Source organism: Gouania willdenowi, chromosome 14 (assembly GCF_900634775.1).
Source record: "Gouania willdenowi chromosome 14, fGouWil2.1, whole genome shotgun sequence".
In the NCBI taxonomy this organism is placed as follows: Eukaryota; Metazoa; Chordata; class Actinopteri; order Blenniiformes; family Gobiesocidae; genus Gouania; species Gouania willdenowi.
The window spans coordinates 27,975,990-27,989,166 of NC_041057.1; the positions used below are offsets into that span (position 1 = coordinate 27,975,990).

The 13,177-nt window shown below is 38.7% G+C and overlaps 1 long non-coding RNA gene across 1 annotated transcript in view; it reads right to left on the reverse strand.

Moving 5' to 3' along the window:
• The window catches only part of LOC114475890 (uncharacterized), a 46,389-nt gene extending 37,605 nt beyond the window's left edge, over positions 1-8,784 (reverse strand). Inside the window, exon 1 of the long non-coding RNA XR_003675515.1 lies at positions 8,627-8,784. This is a non-coding gene — a long non-coding RNA (uncharacterized LOC114475890). The remainder of the gene's footprint in view (positions 1-8,626) is intronic.
• Positions 8,785-13,177: the final 4,393 nt, after the last annotated feature.

Sequence of the window (13,177 nt, forward strand, 5' to 3'; positions counted from 1 at the left end):
AATCCACCAATGAGCCAAGAGCTCATTTTGCCACCAATGAGTCCCAAGTTGTTACTCCTTATGTGACACGCTCAGGTCAGATTTCCAAATCCAATGTACTATCACTGAACTGAATTTATATATATATATATATATATATATATATATATATATACTAATGTGAAAAAAAAAAAAAAAGGAAATGTGACAAAGTATATTTTTCAGTGCTGCATCCATATTCAAAGTGTATCTAAAGTTAATATACATATTACAGTATATTGCATATTGGTCATGTTCAGAAGGTAAATTACATGATACATCTATTTAGGAAATTTTATACTGGGTTAACGTCACTTTCTAGTTTGCGTTGTTTACTGCAGGAACAATATTTTATCAAGATAGCTGTGTAATTGATATTGTTTTGTTTTATGCTGACTGCTAAGTTTATTTTCATTACGGAAGGCTCAAACTAAAAGGAGTGAATGTAGCTCATTCTGTCATAATGATTAATATGTGTCCTATCGGTTGCCGTACTTGTTATCAGTGCACATGCTCTGCCTGTCTGTTTATTATTCCTTGCAAGTAATTCCACAGATACAGCCACGTTGTCATTAAACCAACTAAATGCTTACCATGGACTCCTCATGCATTTCGACAGCAAATACCGTATTGTCACAGCAGGGACCACAAAAATAAGATTGTCAGATCCGAGGGTCATATTATCAACATTCATGTCAGCATACATGCATTAATGCAGGAAAGAAGAAAGGCTCTGTGTGTTTCTTTATATATCCTAGTCAATTTTCTTTCGTGTTTTTAGTCATTTTGTGTATTTATGTGGTGGTACTATGTACTATTGTGGTTGTTTTATGTATTTCTGTAAATGTTTTGTTTTTTTTGGAGCCATTTAGTGCATTTTCATTGTTGATTTGAGTGTTTTTAGTAATTTTTGTACTTTCTTTTATGTATTTTTGGAGTAAATATGTGTTTTTTAGGTTATTTTATGTACTTTTTGAGTCATTTTCTGTATTCTTGTGGTTGTTTAGTGTGTTTCTGGGGTCATTTTGTGTATTTTTCTGGTTCTTTTATATATTTTTATGATTGTTTTATGCATTTTTGTGGTTGTTTTATGTATTTTGGGGGTAATTTTGTGTATTATTGTGGTTGTTTTGTGTGTTTATGAAGTCATTTAGTAGTTTTTTAGCTATTGTTCTTGATATTTTGTATTATTAATTTTTTTGTTGTTGTTTTGTGTATTTGTCAGTAATTTTGCACCTCAGCGCACTCTGCCCCGTTTGGATTTTCAAAATAAAGTCACCCTACGCACTCGCAAAGATGCAACCAGATTACATTTTCACTCAAACACTGAAAAAACACTCGCATATGCAAAAAATTTGGTCACAGTCTCAAGCCCCACACTCATTTGTTGGCCATAACCATTGGCCTAAAAAGTGGTATTGTCAGCGACTGGACAAAGTTACCAAATACTTTTGAGAAAATTGTGACTCTGCGTTGAATATTTTGAGAGTACTGATGACTTGTTGGCAAAGGTTTTAAGGTGAAAACTGAACTTGCTCCATTATGGCTTAACCAAGCTTCTCAAATCTGAGAAATACTGAAAACTCACTGTATTTGAAAGAACACAGGTCAGGAACAATTGACGATAGTAATAACCTAAAGGTATTGGCTAAAAAGAACTTGACTATGTCAACATTTTAAAGTGAAATTATTTGAATTGGTTAAAGAATGGTGAAACAGCTGAAGTTCAAAAACGAAGTTAAACTGAAGTCTGAAAAGAAATGAATGGGAAAGTTTTTGCATAAGCAAACGAAAGAAGGGCTTGTACGATAAAATAATCCTTGAAAGAAGTGTTGCTAAAGAAGGAAAAGGAGGCAAAGCAAGGAGCCAGGAGAAGAAAAAGAAGGGCCTTCACAAGGATTAGAAGGAACTGAAAGTAGCCGACATCACGGACCAGGGAAAGCTGGAGTTTACCTTCAGAATGAGCTGGAGAAGCTGCATCAGAACACCATCACCAACACCTCCCCCAGTATCTGTGCAGAGGTTCCTCCTCAGTCCATCTCAGCATCCACGTCTGATTATACCCACACAGAAAAATAGGAACAACGTGACAGCAACCCAGACACACCGAGCCAATCATTCTGGAAGAAAAACCATTCACTCCTGAAATGGAGTGAATGGAATCAAGTGGTAAATGTCACAATTGCTCATAAATTAAACAAAGCACCTCCATTTCAACACAGTGTGACTCAGAATGGACACAACAGGAACACTAATTGAACTGAATTATATTAAAACAAGCACATTTGATTATTTACTTATTTATTTGTTTGTTTGTTTAAGAAGTTCAGAGCAGCTTGTTTCCTCTGTTTTCATTCATTCAGATGGTCTTGAGTTCCAGCCTCGGGGTGGACACTGAGCCTGTATGCAGGTTGCATGTTCTCCAGGTGCTTGCTTGGGTTTTCTCTGGGTGCTCCAGTTTCTCCCACCGTCAAAAAAAAAAAAAACATATAGATTCTCTAGAGTGGTTCTCAAACTGGGGTCCAAGAGCTGTAGTTTGGGGGTCCATTAAATAATTTTAGAAAATAAATTAATGTCACATCATTAAAAAAGTGTATAACTACAGTCTACATATGGGAACCAATGCACCAATAAAGCAGACAATGTTGAAGCATACCTTGAGAGATAAATTGAGATTCAAGATATATCGAGATTTCTATTTTGGCGATAAATAAAATTACAATATTGCCTTTAGCAATATATTGTATTTTAGTTTATTTTGTTTTCAAATACTCATTTTAGGAGTTGCTGTTTTTACTGCTTCTCAGAGCAGCATGAAAAGCACAGTTAGATGGATTTCTGAGTGTGTCCAAAACCAGACCTTCCCCTAAACAAGCCACACTACAGAACTCACTCACACGTGCTGTCCCTTATAGAAGAAAACACCAAAAGTGGCACATATTGTGCAGCTGTTTGTTAATAAATGTGCCTGTGTGGCATTTTGCATCAGCTAATTCAACACAGAACTGTCTTTCTGGAAAGACTTTATTGAGTTAAACAAATCAAGATTTATATTATATATTGCCATTTAGAGGAAAAATATTGAGATTTGAGTTTTGGTCCATATCACCCAGCCCTACATTGAGCCATTGCAGTATGTCGGGTTTCAGTGTCGATGAAACACTATAACACAGTAAGAGCCATGGAAGAAATGGAATAAATAGCCAAGCTCCTTGGTTCCTCTACTTCAGAGAAGAACAAGATTGTCGACCAATGGCGTGTCATCCATCTTAGAAGGTGGAGTGAAACCAAAAACATTCTGCTTCAGGAGTGAGGTTTGGAAGCTCAGGAGTGCAGCTGATCTCGACACATTTCAGGAACTTGCCATGGCTGCTATGTCTGTGTTGTCCTTGCCACAATCCAATGGTGAAGTCCAGAGACCATTAAAAAGCAAGCTGAGAAATCCAATGTCCTCGCTGACACTAAACTCTATCCTGTATGTCTGATATGATCTAAAGCTGAAGCTATGAGCACAAGCTGCTGATAATGTGCTGCAGCTTTTTGGCACATCAGCTGATTGCTAATATAAGGCAGTTCCCTCAGTTACTGAACCTGCCACAGAAAGCCTTGACCATGGTGAGGATGACCTACTTTGTCTGTGAGCAAGCACGGACAACTGTGGAGGAGCATCTGGAAAAAAAAAAAAAGAAAAAAAAAAAAAAAACCAGCAACAACTGGAGCAAGTTACCATAATGTTATCAAAAAACAATTTCATGTTACACTATGACTTATTATAGGCTTAAGGTTAGAAACTTAAGAAAATGACAAAGAAATCTCCCCCAATTTTTTAAAAATACCCCCCGCCCCCCCCAAAAAAAGAATTAATTAATTTAACATTAAAATGTATAAAGAAACACATAAAATAAAAAAATAACTCAAATAAAATTGTTTTTATTTGAAATAAATAAATTACAATATATGTAAATAAATTGAAATTAAATGAACAATTAAATTAAATTGTAATTAATAAAAAAATAATTAAACTAAATACTAAAAAAAAATTAATAAAAAATAAATAAATGAGTAACTACAAAGTCTCTTTTGAGTCACTTTGTCAGTCCCAAGTCCAAGTAAAAGAGAAGGGTTGGATGTTAGAGATTAATGCCTCTTTGAAAGGAGTCAAATCTTGGAGATCATTTTTCATATTTGATTATTTTTATGAAGCCAACCTGGGTAACTCATTGTATACGGGAATCACTGGGAGGAACGATAGTGTAATATTTAAATCAGTATAATTCAAATTCAGATATCCCACCCAATATGTGTATATTTTATTGGTGGGATATCTAAGTTTGAATTATTCTGAAATATTGATAATAACTTCATTTGGCATGTGTGGACTACTAGACTTTAATGGCTGGTCTGAATTAATTGTAAACATTCCACAAGGTGGCACCATATCTCTCTGCTTTGACAGTGAGATCAATATAATAGTTGCAAACCTACAGAACAGTCTCAGGAACAAATTTGATACTCTACTTGACATATAACAATACGGAGGCCCAGACATGACATGTTAAAATTTATAATAATAATTTGTGGCCACGTATTAGTATTTCGTGGCGACTATTTGTTTTCTTCATGTCTGGGGCTCCGTACAAAACAGAACAAAATGTAATTAAATTTAAAGAAACTAAACCGATACCCAACAGATTGAAGTTAAATTGTAGTTCTAATTATCTTTACCGTTTTTATTTTTTTCAAACTCACTTGATATCGTTCCCACGACGATTCTCCTCTCAGCTAACGTGTTTATGTCAATTAGGTATGCAAATTAGGCAATGACGTCATTTAGCGAATAGCTTTTGAGACAGCCAATAGCTACTTTCCTTGCTGCGGAGTTGGCAACACTGGTTGACGAATGACGAGGAGTATCACTGGTTTAGCAAGCCCGAACAAAAAAGCATGGAAAAGCTAAAATGACGAAAACAAACACATTTTTTTAATCAAACAGGTAAAAGCTAGCGAGCGTCCCGTTGGTGGTTAGCGGCAGTGTTAACTTTGATAGCAAATTTGGACTTTTTTTTAAAAAAATTCTAAAATGCAACTTAGTTTCAGTCAAAATTTCGTCTACGGAACTCAGTTATAGATTTAATCAACTAAATGACATTAAAAAATATAAAGCAGAAGAGTTTATACATTTTAAAGATTCAATTGCTATTTATCAACCGGATTTGCTATTGTAATAATGTTTGTAAATACACAGACAGATTTTATGTAATCCCGAGTTGATTGAATTTTGTCCCATGTGACGCAATCATAGTTAAGTTTTTATTAGTTGACCAAAAATATAAATATATTTTAATAAAGTTTTTGTAAACATGTTTTTTTTTTTCTTTTTCAAATTGTCATAGTCTAGTGTTATTGTCACTTAAAAAAAAACTGTAATTGGCTAAAACTGTGACAAAAAGTTTTAGTTGACAAAATGAACACTGGTTATCGGCAGCTTGCCACAGCAACATCAGGAGTAGGGGCACAAATAAAATTTGCACCAGGACTTATCATTGTGATATTACGCTATACTGATTGTCCCGTAAAATGTTTTGCATTGACCATCAAACCAGAGAACTAGAAAATGGTGACGTCATTGCAGGCAAACGTAAGCTCTGGTTGGCTGAAGGAACAGTTCCAATTTTAATAAGAGTCTAGGGTAAACCTGCCCTGATCGGACATAACCCTAACATTCAGATGTATGTAGTGCCTAACTTCCCAAAGTGGGGTACGCAAATTGTCATAGGGGGTACGTGAAAAAAAGTCAGGAGCCTCCATGCATTGCCACAAATTACAGATTGGCTTCTGTAAGACTACTGTCTAGCGGTGACAGACATGGAAACAAAATACAGAAAAAGACCGTTTAAAGGGGCCATATGTAGAATTATTGTGAATTTTCAACTTTTAAATATGTCTGAAATACCTAAAAACAAAATTTGAGTGTTAAGAAACATGTACTTAGCTGTCATGCCATATATCATTTTTTTTTAGATTACACAGTTTTATATACATTATTAAATATTGCCGGTCCGGCCAACCTGTAGTACCTTTTTTCCACCGGTTGGGTGAGTATAAGCCTATTTACGGCAGAGCTGTGCCTGAACTAGGTCATCTCTGGCGTCAAAGCCTTTTTATGTGCGCAGTGTCTTCATACAGTTTGATGTAATGTTCACTAGCTGTGTACAAGTCCATATTTTCGGCTTGCAGTAGTCTGTTAGGTGAAATATACGCTGGTCGGTAGATCATTTCAAACATACGCGCTAAATAAATTGATGTCACTTCCTTTTCGACTGTTTTTGCTGTTTAGATTTACATCAATAAAATAAAGATCACACGCAAACACTATTGCTTCTTTATATTTTTAATGATAATAATAATAATAATAATAATAATAATAATAATAAATGCAAACTTGTATAAGTGTTAAGTGAAATGGTCCTAAACCTTTGAGACTTTAGGTTGGTTTTTCTTCTGTTGCGCAATAAGCCTTTTCACCCTCTCGGAAATGCTCTCGTTCAGTTCTCGCACGAGTTCAATGGTCAACAGGGATAAACTCGCCTTGACTGACAAGTCTGACAGAGAATTAGATTATTTTTACTGTTAGAGCATTGATTCCGTGACAGATTTTTTGCGGAAACGTGGTATCGGTCTCCAAGGTAGAAATGCCGAGTTAGCTGCTAAAGCTAATGCTGCACACAAGCTGAAAATGCAGGGAAATCCTGGCTTTTTAAACAGTGACCAATCAGCTGATCAGTGCAGTTTCAATTAGTGATCTGTTTAGTGTCCATCCTTCAAATTTGTAAATTGAATTGAAATAATAGCTTAATAAAAAATAATCATGGACCTGGTTAGTGTATGGTGGACCTCGTAAAGTAAGAACTCATAGTCCTTTTCACTCTCAGAAATCTTGCTTGTTCCATCACTTTACAGTTAAAACAACTACACAAGTAAAAAAAAAAAAAAAAACAACTAACAATAATAAAGGTAAAGACAAAAAAATACACAACAATTATAAGTTAAAAGCTTGGGAGAAAGAGTGTGGAAGGGGATATGTGCATTATTCCCGGCTAGAGTCCGAATTTCGCTCGCTGGAGACCCAGGTAGTCAGTGTTTTTGTGCACCAGGGGTCACCTGTGTGGAAGCGAGGAGACTGCCCTTGCTTCCATACTGCTGCTGAGCTGCTCCCATCGGTTTTTAAAAGTGCAACCTGTGACCCCCCAGGGCCGCACAAGCGCAATTCCAGAGTGTGAAAAGGCTTATTCTTCTTCACAATGTAAATGGTGAAGAGACACTGCACCCAGCAGTTCATGTATAGTACTGCAGAAAAAATGAAACAGAAAGCAGCCGCTGGCCTGATTTCTTCATTTTTAGTCAACATTAACAATGATGTTACCAATCATTTTTGCATTATTGTATATGTTACACGTTGTATATGACTTCCAGTTATAAATTAGACATAAAGTATGGAAGCCAACAACAATATCTAAGCAATAAGTGACAGATAGTTAAATGTCCTTCGATTTATTTATTTTTTGACCAATTTTTATTAAATTTGGGGAGATTTTGTGGAAGAATTGGAAAAAAATTGCAGGATTTTGGAAATTTTTCGAGTTCTTTCAACAACAACTTACAACTGAATGAATTATTTGCTCATTTACACAATGATTCATGTTTTCTCTGTCATTTCCACTCCTGGGGGCCGAATCGGATGCTCTGAAGGGCCAATATGGCCCCTGCGGAATAAATAATTGGGAATCAACAGTTTAATGAAACAAATATTAAAATCTAGCTCAAAATTGTAGTTTAGTTATTCTAAATGTATTTAGGCCAGCAGAGAAGGCCCTTGCTGACCCTGACCGCCCACCACTGCCTTCAAAAGAAAACACAAGTCAAACCCTTCAAAAAAAAAAAAAAAGCACAACAGCAACTCCAGCAAAGAGCACCAGGTTCTGTCATGAACCCAGTGACACCACCACCTGCAGTGTCAGCTGCACTCGCTAGGGGGCGACATATCTCCAAAAAGAAAGAATAAGAAGATGCACCACTGAAAATCACTCTCAAATACACATGTCTAAGTATGTGGCTTTGATCAGAGGACATGCCCTGCACAGGTACTGGTTTCCCTTCACTGGGCAAAGCATGAACCAGCAAGAGCAACCAAATGAAATAGACAAAATGAAAGTCATCAGAGATGAAGGGAAGGAGAGAAGGAGTGAGGGGAGTGGGTAACAGGAGAGATCTTTGAGTGAGGGAGGGAGGGAGACTGTTTTTATCCTCGTGTGCACTTCGTCAGAGGGGTCACTGAGTGCGATTGTTCCTGCACTGACTGTCAAAACAGTGCAGCCATCACAGTCTGCAACACAACCATCAGAACCACAGAGGCATGCAAATGCACCAGAAACATACACCAATAATTAACCATCTGACAACCACATCACTAAAAGCCTTAGGAATTGCATCCCTGCATTACTCAGTTGGTGCTTATTTATAAGGGAGAACCCTGATAAACAAGCACCAACAAGTGCAGTGAAAGTGTCAGGATCAGGAATAGATGCACAGGACATGGACATGGACTTACCAGTACCAGGTGAGGCAGGAACCTCACACAGATGAAAGGATGTCCACCACCACCACCACCACCACAGCAGCATCTTCTCCATGTACACAGCAGCAGCAGCACATACTGCAGAGGCCAGGGAGAGGGACGGCCAACCACATGGCACAGACACATGCACATGCACACACTCTCAGTGTGAGCAAAACAAGGGGGTGGAGGGTGTGAAGAAGAAGAGGAAGAAGAAGAAGAAGGGAGGCACAGAAATAGAGGGAGGGGAGGTATGGGAGTGAAGTGTAGAAAACACAGGGTTGGTTAAAGGGTGAATGAGGGCAAGTGAAAACCAAAGCAGAAGAGTTTAAAGGACAGAGCCAGAGGGAATAAGGAGTGTTCATTATCACTCTATTCTTCTTCTTTTTTAAAAGGCAGCCAACCTCTTACACAAACACCCTTCTCTCTCTCTCTCTTTCACTTTCTCAGCTCGATCTACCACATTATCTCTCTGTTTACACCTTTCCTCAGAGCAGTTCAGGCAGGTTGTTTTCAGGAAGAGAGCAGAGAATGTAATTTATGGGAAGAAGGAAGGGGGACTGAGGAGTAAAAGGTGGGGGCCTGTAACCAGAATTTCACTTCCAAGGAAACCCAGCAAAACAATCCCTGTCATTTTGCTGGGAAGTGCAGGGCCAGAGATTGTTGAGGGTAACTCCATATATTCATAGCAACAGTGAGGCTCACATTACTACAGCTTGTAAAAAAAACAAGAGCTGTAGGATCTGGGGCCACAAGGCACGTAAAAATAATAATAATAAAAACTTGTCATTTGGTTTGTATAAGCGACAGAAAAATGACAGGATTTTCTTTTTAAGGCAATGTTTTTCTTTCCTGAAACATAATTTATAACTCAAAGTTCTCAATTCTTTGCTTCAGTAAATGCAATACATTTCTGAACTCATACAGATACATTTCATAGGTCTACTCTAAATAGGTTCAGTTTCACCTAAATGGTCCTAAATATAACTGATTGCTGAGAATTTTGCCTTCAAGACCTTGAATAAGCCAAAGTAAAACTCCTTCATGCCAGTAGGTGGCAGTAAGTGGCACAATATGACTACAACAATCACAAATTTAGGTTTGAGTGCATGAACAATTATAACATGAGATTAACTTTAGTTTATTATCAGGTTTTTGCAGAAGAATCCCGATCAATGATCACAAAGTCAGAAAAGTAACAGATATTTCCAAAGATTTTAAAAGTTTTCTGTTGCTCAGACATTTGTAGGGGTTATACTGACTCCGAGCAGTTTTAGTGATTCCAAAGGGTTATAGTGACTCTGAGGGGTTATAAGGACTCAGAGGGATTATAGTAACTCTAAGGGGTTATAGTGATTCTGAGGGGTTATAGAGGGCGACCGTGGCTCAGGTGGTAGTGGGTCGTCTTCTGATCAAGAGTTTGGGGGTTCGATCCCAGTACCTGACTGTGTCGAAGTGTCCTTGGGCAAGACACTGAACCCGAAATTGCTCCCAGTGGTTGACTAGCGCCTTGCATGGCAGTCCTGTCCCACTGGTGTGTGAATGTGAGAGTGATTGGGTGAATGAGCTGATATGTAAAGTGCTTTGAGACTGTTTCAGTGTGGTGATAGAGCACTATATAAAATCAAGTCCATTTACCATTTACCAAATAGTGACTCTGAGGGGTTATAGTGACTCTAAGGGGTTATACTGAGGGTTAAACCGACTCTGAGGGATTATAGTGATTCTGATGGTTTATAGCGACTCTAAGGGATTATAGTGACTCTAAGGGGTTATAGTGAGGGTTTAACCGACTCTGAGGGATTATAGTGATTCTGATGGGTTATAGTGACTCTAAGGGTTATAGTGACTCTAAGGGATTATAGTGACTCTAAGGGGTTATAGTGACTCTAAGGGATTATATACTGAGGGTTAAACCAACTCTGAGGGATTATAGTGATTCTGTGGGGTTATAGTGACTCTAAGGGGTTATAGTGACTCTGAGGGGTTATAGTGACTCTAAGGGGTTATACTGAGGGTTAAACCAACTCTAAGGGATTATAGTGATTCTGTGGGGTTATAGTGACTCTGAGGGGTTATACTGACTGTGAGAGGTTATACTGAGGGTTAAACCGACTCTGAGGGATTATAGAGATTCTGAGGGGTTATAGTGACTCTAAGGGGTTATAGTGACTCTGAGGGATTATAGTGATTCTGAGGGGTTATAGTGACTCTATGGGATTATAGTGACTCTAAGGGGTTATACTGACTGTGAGAGGTTATACTGAGGGTTAAACCGACTCTGAGGGATTATAGAGATTCTGAGGGGTTATAGTGACTCTAAGGGGTTATAGTGACTCTGAGGGATTATAGTGATTCTGAGGGGTTATAGTGACTCTATGGGATTATAGCGACTCTAAGGGGTTATACTGACTGTGAGAGGTTATACTGAGGGTTAAACCAGCTCTGAGGGATTATAGTAATTCTGAGGGGTTATAGTGACTCCGAGGGGTTATAGTGATTTTGAGGGGTTATAGTGACTTCTAGGGGTTATAGTGACTCCAAGTGACTATAGTGACTCTGAGAGGTTATAGTGACTCCAAGGAATTATAGTGACTCCAAGGAATTATAGTGACTCCTAGGAGTTATACTAATTGCATCACTTATCTATGGTAGTAAGTGATGCACTTATGATACAGTATAAGGGGGTAAACAAGATGTCACACATAAATTAAGTTCAAGATGCAAAAGGTTGGACATCACTTCTCTGCTTTTCCATTGTTTCCAAGTCATTTACATTTTAAGAGAAAAAGAGACAGAGACACAACAGAGGACAGTTCTCACTGTATATTATTAAACATGCAATAAATTACAAATAACATCTAATTCACCTCTCTGTGCACTAGTAATAGCAGTGTGAGCATGTGTTGTGAATCTCTGTGTGTATTGCCTCTCTCAGAAACACGGCTCATGGTGCTTGTGGCTCACCACATCCTCTAGTAATTTAGAAAATAAACACGTAGGCCTGACACGTACAACCACAATAGCCCCCCAAGAGAACACGCTGACATTGTTTCAGGCTCTCAGATGATTATATTGTGTGTAACGGAAGTTGTACCTGCTTCACAGAATACGCCATCACATCGTCAAACAGCATCATCATACCATCTTCACATAAAACTACCAGTACCAGTACACTTCATACATCAGGGACATTTTTGAAGAACTAAACCAGAGATGGGCGACAGTAAGAGAGGAGAGTTGGAAAAGCACCCGATATTGGCAGGCTGTGACAGCCTGCGACCCGAGCCCTGGCTTTACGTACTAGCTCTGTGTACCATGCGTCTAAGTTGGGTACTTGGGGCGGATTCACTAACTTCACTCCACGCGCTAATAAGGGGTACAAACTATTGGGAATCAGGACTGCACGGGTTCAGTGTGTCACAATGCGCCCTCAATCCATTTAGAGCTTTTCCCTCTGATGAATATGTAGACATATCTCACAAGGGGCACAAAAAATGGAAGGGGAAAATGCGAATAAATTAATGCAGTGGGCGCAATGCAATTCATCCAATCTGGAACTGTTTGCGCTGAAAAAAGTATGACTCATAGGAAGGTGCAAACTCACACACAGAGATCCTGGCAGCACTGAATGTTGACACAAAACACAACAGAGATGGAAAAAAAGCTCCAGTTAACCTTTCTAGTATAAGACAATAATTCAAATAAAACGATAGGCAATATTAACATCAACTGAATGAGAAAATGCAGAGTAAAGTGTGTGTGAGGGAGAGAAATAGCTGAACCCTCAGGCAGAGCATGTGGAGGCCGGTGTGCGTGTCCGCTGCGGTGCAGAGAATCACTGTGCGCGGAGCTACATGGATGTTGCTTTGGACACGCTGCTCCAGTGAGCTCCTGCCTTCAACTCCATGTTTTGAAACTCTCATGTCGCGTTGATGGCAAGGAGTGTCGGGCCAGAATCAGCTGATTAGTTGCATCACATCACGTGCGGTGACACAGCTCTACTCAGGAGCTCAGACCTGCTGGATGATGTTTTCCATGGACTGATGAGAGCAAAGTTACAGGAACTGACAGAGCATTAAAATGCATTAGGTTTTAAAGTTTATTAAACAGAACTTTTATCTGTTTATTTAGTTTTCTACATTATTGAATGTTTGTGCAGCAGACAGAGAAGTCCACCTGCTTTCATTTTCCCTTCTTCAAATGTAATTTTGTGCTACTGTGTACTCACCTCTCCACGTTGAACGAGCAAAATGTCATTTAAATCTCAACCACGTCTACACGCGCACCAATTAGTGCTGCAATGTTAGTAAATTCCCCAAAGTGGGTGAGGAAACAGCTCCATCAAAGGGTTAACCACCCTTTATTTCAGATCTTAGTGAATCTGCCCCTAATGTGCATCTCTGTGTTCTGTGTTCTGTGAAACTGGTTGGGGAAAGCAGCGCTGTGTGTTGCAGTAAGTGCAGCGTGGGGTGTTGGTTTGAGCAACACCATGTGGGGTCTGTGGGCGTTGCTCTGACTTAGCATGGCTCGGCCACACAACCC